This window comes from Hyaena hyaena, unplaced genomic scaffold (genome assembly GCF_003009895.1).
Source record: "Hyaena hyaena isolate Hyena2069 unplaced genomic scaffold, ASM300989v1 scaffold_180, whole genome shotgun sequence".
Taxonomy (NCBI): domain Eukaryota; kingdom Metazoa; phylum Chordata; class Mammalia; order Carnivora; family Hyaenidae; genus Hyaena; species Hyaena hyaena.
In genome coordinates, this window is record NW_024080811.1 from 896,516 (window position 1) to 904,535 (window position 8,020).

The following is an 8,020-nucleotide window of genomic DNA, read 5'->3' on the forward strand; positions in this document are numbered from 1 at the left end:
GAATAAATGCAACTGCTTATTTTCAGAAATTGAATCAATAGGAGAGAATCTTTTATTATCCTTTTAGCAAAGAGCAGATTAACCACACCTCCTCCCATCTCCTGTTTTATATGATCACAGACCTTTAGAATGACAAGGGGGCCTGCGAAGTTAGCTATTCTTACTGTTCTTCCAATGCAAACATGCATTTCATGACACTGGAGACAGCTCGTCCTGTGTCTCCATCGGTTTCCTCAATAGGGCGGTAACATCTCCACATCTTCAAATAGGCACTGTTCAGACTTACTGAACAAAGAAATCTTGTGCTAAAAATGAGGAATACAGTGGAATTAAACAACTGAAGATATGTTCTGGTTGCTCAAATTAGTTTTCTGTTGCTGTGCAACACAAGCCTGTGATATATTCTAACATAAACTTTGCTCATTTAACAAAAGTAATAAACCGAAGTCCAAGAAAAATACAGCTTAACACGACTGGAAGAAACCAAAATATAGAGATCCCATCCCCAAAAAAGAGACTTACAGAGTTTTTAAAAGCATGTTTATGTGACTGCACATAAATGTGTGTAAAAAGGGCATTAGGACAGTTGATACCACAAAGATTACAGTAAGAAAAAGCACTTTCTGACAATATTTCACAAATTCACAAGGATCACTTTAATATACAAAGCAATTGCTACCATTCTGAACACAAAGCAGCTACTATGTACATAGTGTTAATAAAATGCATTATAACTCAGTACATTTTCTCTCTTTACACAGATAGAGCACAAAAAGATTCAGGTAAAAAAATTAAAACAGGGTTGTTTCTAGAATGTAGGGAATTTTATTAGAAATGTATTTCCCTCATTATATTTACTTAGTATTCAACTCCAATAGTAACATCAGAGTTAAAAATCAATACCCTGTTTTGTGCTGATAGTTTTGGGGGGAGGTATTCTTTACCCCAATCCTCAAGGAAAAACTAAAACAAAAACAAAAACCATCTTTCTCTCTAGAAACTTCCCTGATTATTTTGTTTCTAAAAATTTCAAGTGATACATCTAGGTTAGAAATAATTCCGTTTTTGGGTGGGGAGGACAAGTGACAGGTGGACAAAGAAGTTGGGGACGACTCAATGTGGAAAAACTGCTAACTAGCACTCCTCTTTGCCACCCCTAATAAATTCATACACACAGAACAATGTTGACAAATTATTCCCCACTTTTAATATAATTTTTATTACATACACAAATTGGAGTGGCACCTGGGTAAAAATGTCTATAAAGCATTTACCAATTCAATTTTAAAAACGTAAGAAAATAAAACCTCCCAAACACAATGATAAGATTATTCCACTTGGCCGACTAATGTAAGATTACCATCTGCAGGGATTTTCCTCCTTCCCTACCAATTTAACAACTATCTCAGATTGCCTCTTATACATTTCTGAGATGCTCCTTGGAAGCTTGGAAATGCTGTACTTCTGTAGGCAAGTGGCATATAATGCCTGAATAAAGGAGGTAAAGTCTGAATTTCTTACCGTTTGCCCCCTTTCAAGGACATTTCCCAAAGATTGTTCATTTTCCTTTTACTTGCTGGTGAGAATAATTAAAAACGTATCAGGTTATATACCCAGCTAGGACCTGCACCCACAGTACCAGAATGCAGACAGGTCAGTATTTTCTCTCTGTGCTAAAACAACTCTGCCTGTTTATAATATCATCTTGCTTCACAGGCTTTGTTCTATTTTTTTTTCTATTTTTATTTTTTTAAAAAATAAATTTCAAGCTAAAACACCTGAAATATAATCCCTCCACTCAAACGGTATCTGGTCCCTCTTAGTTTGCCCCCTGAGGACGCATACAAAGGCTTAAGCTACATTCACTGATCAGTATGAACTTATCACAAGCACATGAGACAGATGGAACGTCAGCACCCTGTTTGATTTATTTGAAATTCTTCCATACTGACTCGGCTTCATGATATGTTCAACCCCTCAGGGATTAGTGCCCCTCCTAGCCATTGATTCGAGAAAGTCCAGGAAACCAGTTCCTAGTACATACAGTGACTGTGCAGTCAACTTAAAAAAGTTAACATATCAACATTAAAAGTATTCAAGATGTATGCAAACCATCCAACAAAAGTTCTAGTTGTGCTTTGTACAAGTGAGTGAGCAAATGTAACCCCTGACTCTTACCTACAGGCGGCTTACCAAAGCACACTGCACTTTCCCTTCTCACCTGACCTCAGTCAGATTTAGGTATTTCTCTGATGTTAACAAAGCCAGTTTAAAGTGAAAAAACCATAGTCAAATGATTCCATGTGGTCTCCACGATGACGGTAATTAACTGCCTTGAAAACGATGTTACTGTTCTGGATAAATTCACGGATGCCTTGGCACCCTACAGAAAGTAGTGATGTTGGAATGGGAATAGAGTCTCATTTAAAATTGGAAATGAGTATCGATTTACTCAAGTTGCTTTTCCTTCTATCTTTATCCATGATGAAAAAGAATCCCATTGGGTTCAAACTCATCTTTTAATTAACTGGGCTAGTCAAATCTAATTTCCTGTTACTTTTCTTTTACATCTATTTATAAGGCTAGCCTTTAGGTGCTAAAATATTTTAATGAAATTTTCCATTTAAAAAAGTCACATGATTTGAAGAGAGGAGAAAGACATAAAAAGCCAGTTGACAATTAACTGATGAGGGAACTTCTCAAGTTGCTAATACCCAACAGGGTCATTTTTAAAAGTGCAAGTTACACCAAACATTTACAAAGAATATAATGTAAATATAATCCAAATAAATATACAACTTTTGTATTACGTCAACAGGAAAAAGTATACCAAAAGTTTTCAGAGCCGCAAAGGCAACAAGATGAAGCCTCTTAAAAATAACTGAAAAGGTATGTAATGACTGCTCTAAAAACCCACTTTAATTCAAAATCATAACTTTATGTTAGCCTTATTTAATCCTGCAAAATGAAGCAGCCTTTTTGTTCTTCAAAATAAAGAGACCAATTTATGCTAATTGACTGTAGCTGATCACAAAATTAAAAACATTTTTAAAATGTAAAGAAGAAATCTAGATTAAAGTCACTTCAAGTAAGTAAAAGCATCCTGGTTTTAAACAAACTGGTTGTTTCTTCCTAAGCCTTTGTATGATTCCACATGTCACCTCAATGGTCAAAATGATAGTAGGGATTAGGCCTGAGAGACAGAGATAGACTTCAGCCAGATGACTTCTGATCGGACAGCCTGCCTGACTGGTATTGTGCTTTCAGATCCCAGCACTGCTGCTGACCTACCATCAAAACATGTTTTCTGACAAAATCCCTGCTCAGATGAAAACACCAAAATTCCTCCCCCAGGATGAGTTTTGAAGAACCAGTGGTACCTTTTAGAAGTTATCTTCAAAATGTTCTTACCACTGTTATAGCTGCCAGAGACAAAGCATAAAAACCAAATACTTTGGGGGCAGGAGAGTCTTCAAGTGACTAGTAACATACATGAAAGTATCAAGCCAAAGCAAACTAACAATGAAAATAAAATACTTGGAAGAAAATCAGAAGACAAAAATCAATCACGAGTGCTGGAGTAATGCAGTCCAAGAAACTATCAAAAGGGATGCAACAGAACACGCAAAGATGTAAAATTTCATCTGACCTCAATATACTATAATACTCAGCATTCCTGACTTAAGAGCTCTCAGAGCTTCAGATTATATACTGTATGTATTTATATATATGTACACATATATTATACAAATGCCATTCCCCCCCCCAATAATATCTAAATGAACAGAGCACCTATGACAATATGATGGTTGCCAATATGGTACTTGAGTTTAAAAAGAATGAACTTAAAATTATATCTAATATCAATTTTTTAATGTGAACACATTGGATCTAGCCCTTTCTAAACCACTTTTCAGTTAAACACTATCAAAGTTTGAAAACTCATAAGAGTAATATATCAAAAATAAATCCCTCCCATTTCATTTTTATTAGAGTTAATCTGTCCTATAGATAAAAGTGCCACATGGCCCTATATTTGCAAAGTAAGCGATACCAAACTTGCTATTTTCTAGGCAAATCAGTAGCATATGTACAGATTCCTATGATGACATTTTCATTCCCTTTTGGCCAATATGAAAAGAAAAAAGCATTTATTACTGGTAATGTGGCCATATATGTTCTTGGCTACAAGATTTTTTAAAATTATGTCATTTCCTTAATAAAGATTCTCAAAGTTGCATGCTTAAAAACAAACATCTTTTTGCCAATTCTTGTTAAAAAAAAGTCTGCACAAAAGATGCTTAATTTCTATCTGTATGAACTGAAATCTTCAAATCTCTTTAAGGGTCTAAAACAGATTTAGCAACAGAACACATTCTTACCTCACCATCAAGTAACTGACTTCAAACCAGTGCAATCATCTTCAAGGTACAAAGGACCTAATTCAACCAACTAATATGGATGTGATTGCCTTGATTTATCAGGGACTAAGAGGACCACCAACTTTTCTAGCTAAACAGAATGCCTCAACTTTTGGAAAACATTTTACTTTGGAGAATACAACTTGCTAAATACTAGGCAATGTTCATTTATAAAGTTTATGACATTCAAACATTTTCACTCATTAAGAAAGAATTCTAGTTTGTGAACAGATTTGTGATTTTGCTTGGTTTCTGTTGAAGTTTTGGAAAATGACATATCTATGCTGGTATACAAATAATTTTTATGCTACAACTTTCCCCATTAGCTCAGCAGGATAAACATCAAACTTTATAGTCGTTTGAAAGCCTTCTTGAGAATCTGGTGAATTGTCCAAATATAAGACTACATCACTCAATTCTTAGAATGATGCTCCTTCATAAACTTTGTTCATCCTTGAAAAAAGACAATGGTTTGTTACAAACAAAAATACACCATTTACAAATATTAAAAACCTTACTTTTCAAAATGGACCCAACAATTAACACCCATATATGCATATTTTGTTAACACATTAACAAACTTAACTTTTTAAAATAACCCATGACGAAGTATAAAGCATTAATTTTCTACACTCTTCTTTCAAAAGGAATAACCTTCTCAAATGAGAAATTATATCTAACATTATGTCAGTCTCCAATTTTTAAAATCTACCTTAGTCCTATTTTTCTTTTAAAGGGTAACTTTTATAAAGACATATCAAGCTTAGTGAATGAGTAATTAATAATTAGTAGTATCAGAAACAATGTATGATACATATAAACACAGACTGGTATAGTGGGGTTAAAACAGGTAGCTCCTCTGCAGAAGAACAAAGGCTATTACAGCATATTGGAAAGTTCAAGCACAACTATCCTTTTTAGGAGAAAACCAAAAAAAAAATGTTTTGTGTGAATGACAGTCCAAATATTGTAGTACAGCAGTCATTCAAATACATCGGAAGAAAATAACTCTCCTTGTGTACATCTGTACTTTTTATAATTATATCCTTACAACTTCTTTCATTAAAAAACTCACTAGAGATACTCTGTTAAAGTATGTTAATATGGAAAAGATTCAAAATCAGTATTTTTCTACAACACATAACATTTTATAAACAAATAGATAACTTTGTTTTATTTAACATCTTGAAGGCTTTCCTGTTGGTGGCATAATGTAAGTGCAAATGGGAACAGTTTAATTAGAAATATCTTTTTAAGTAAATGAGTGACATAAATATTTTTGAAGGCGATGACAAAAACATTTATTTAAAAACCTTGTTATGTAACTCAAGGGGCTGGTTTACTAATGAGCATCTTTTTACTAAGAATTTAGTACTAACTAAAACAAGCTCTGTACTTTTATTTACTTCAATTTAATTTAAAATTCAAATGCCATGCTTTTTCATTCAGTTGGTTACTTCTTTTAATGTATTCAAAAATGTTGAACACATACAGAACTGAAGTAAGAAGCAACAACTGCCCTATGGAAGAGCTATAGTTAATACAGAAGGTCAAGGTCAAGGACAAGTTGTCAGTATTGAAGAAGAGAATGTACATAGAAAGCACTTCGAATTCATTCTTAATTTCTTCAACACCATACTAAAATTCTTTTTTAGAGGGTCTATCTCTTAGCAATTTTACATAATTCACAATGAAATGTGAAAACATGTCAATTTGGCAATCAACACTTCTTCATTGCACCTTACTTACTTTATGCATGCGGCCCACACATTACTTCAGCTCAAGAGGCTGGGGTAATTCTGTCCCTAAGGCAATCAAGGAGCTCAGCACAAACCTTGAAATCATTTTAAAAAGGATTTTCTTTTCCTCATTTCCCCCATCAATTTACAAGTAAACAAATTATTACTTCTTGAAGAGGGTGGGGGATGAAAAGCAGAAGTCTCTTCATGATTTCTGGTGCTGAAAATTTCTTGAGGGGAGAAGTGGAGGCAGGTGTTGGAACATTCACAGTTTAATGCAAAAGCACAAATGAATGAAATTCTGTAGTTGCTTTCAGGCAGTTTTGCGCATAGAAAAAAAGAAATGTTTAGAAAATAAAATGTTTATTTTGTCTTTCTGGTTGAGGCCAAGCCAGTCTTTTTCCACCATAACAGGTGAAATTTAAATCCCAAATTAATCTGATTTGTGGCAGTAAAGGTCCTTAAGTGCTTTTAGTTCCTCAATGAGAGTCTTATTTTGGTTTTCAAGCACTGCCACTCTGTTTTCTAAACATTTCACATATTCTTTCTTCTTTCTACGACACTCTCGTGCTGCTTCCCTGTTCTTCATGAGGCGAACCTCTCTCTTTCGCGCTGCTTCTTCAGCAGGCTGTGTAGGAAGTGCTGGGGAGGACGCCATCACAACTCCAAGCCCATCCTCATTTTTAAGGTAAATATTTAGTGCTACAAATTTCCCTCTCAGAACTGATTTTAGCTGCATCCTACATATTTTGATGTGTTTTCATTTTTACTTAGTTGTATTTGCACCCTTTGGGGTGCCTGGATGGCTCAGTTGAAGCATCCAACTTTGGCTCAGGTCATGATCTCATGGTTGGTAGTTTCAAGTCCCATGTCAGGTTCTGTGCTAACTGCTCAGAGCCTGGAGCCTGCTTCAGATTCTGTTTCCCTCTCTCTCTGCCCCTCTACCCCTCCTGCTGCCTTTCCCTCTCTGAAAAATAAACATTAAAAAATTTTTTTTTTGTTTCCCTTTGAGACTTCTGTTTGGCCACAATTATTTAGAAGTGTATTTGCTTACCTTCCAAGTATTTCAAGGGTTTCTTGTCTTTGTTATAGATTTCCAGTTTGATTCCATTAGAATCAGAGCACACAGGGGCACCTGGGTGGCTTAGTCGGTTAAGCGTCCGACTTTTGCTTAGGTCATGATCTCACGGTCCGTGGGTTCGAGCCCCGCGTCGGGCTCTGTGCTGACTGCCAGCTCAGAGCCTGGAGCCTGTTTCAGAGTCTGTGACTCCCTCTCTCTCTGACTCTCCCCTGCTCACGCTGTCTCTCTCTCTCTCTCCTAGAAATAAATTAAAAAAAAAATTAAAAAAAAAATTTAAAAGAATCAGAGCACACATTCTGTATGATTTCAATTCTTTTACATTTGTCTTGGTTTTATTTATGGTAGCTTTTGCATTGTGTTTTTTCTATTTGGTGAATGTACCAAAGGCATTTGAGAAAAATGTATTCTGCTCTCGTTGGGTGGTCTGTTTTATTTTTGTTTTCTTAAACATTTTTTTAATGTTTATTCATTTTTGAGAGACCGAGCATGAGCAGAGGAGGGGTAGAGAGAGGAGACACAGACTCTGAAGCAGGGTCCAGGCTCTGAGCTGTCAGCACAAGGCCCAACAGGGCAACTTATCAACCATGAGATCATGACCTGAGCGGAAGTCTGATGCTTTAACCAGCTGAGTCACCTAGGCGCCCCTGGGTGATCTGTTTTATATATGTTAATTAGATCCTGCTGATTGATTGTGTTGTTCAGATCTTTATCCTCAAGACTTTTTGCCTACTCCTTCTACCAGTTACTGGAGGGGAGGCATCTTGAGGTTCCCAGCTCTA

At 35.6% G+C, this 8,020-nt stretch overlaps 1 long non-coding RNA gene across 1 annotated transcript; it reads right to left on the minus strand.

Moving 5' to 3' along the window:
• Positions 1-525: 525 nt before the first annotated feature.
• Positions 526-6,822, minus strand: LOC120237376. The gene is made up of 2 exons (XR_005529933.1): positions 6,171-6,822; positions 526-4,874 (listed from the first exon to the last, which is right to left on the minus strand). It is a non-coding gene; the product is annotated as an uncharacterized LOC120237376 (long non-coding RNA).
• Between the last annotated feature and the right edge of the window lie 1,198 nt (positions 6,823-8,020).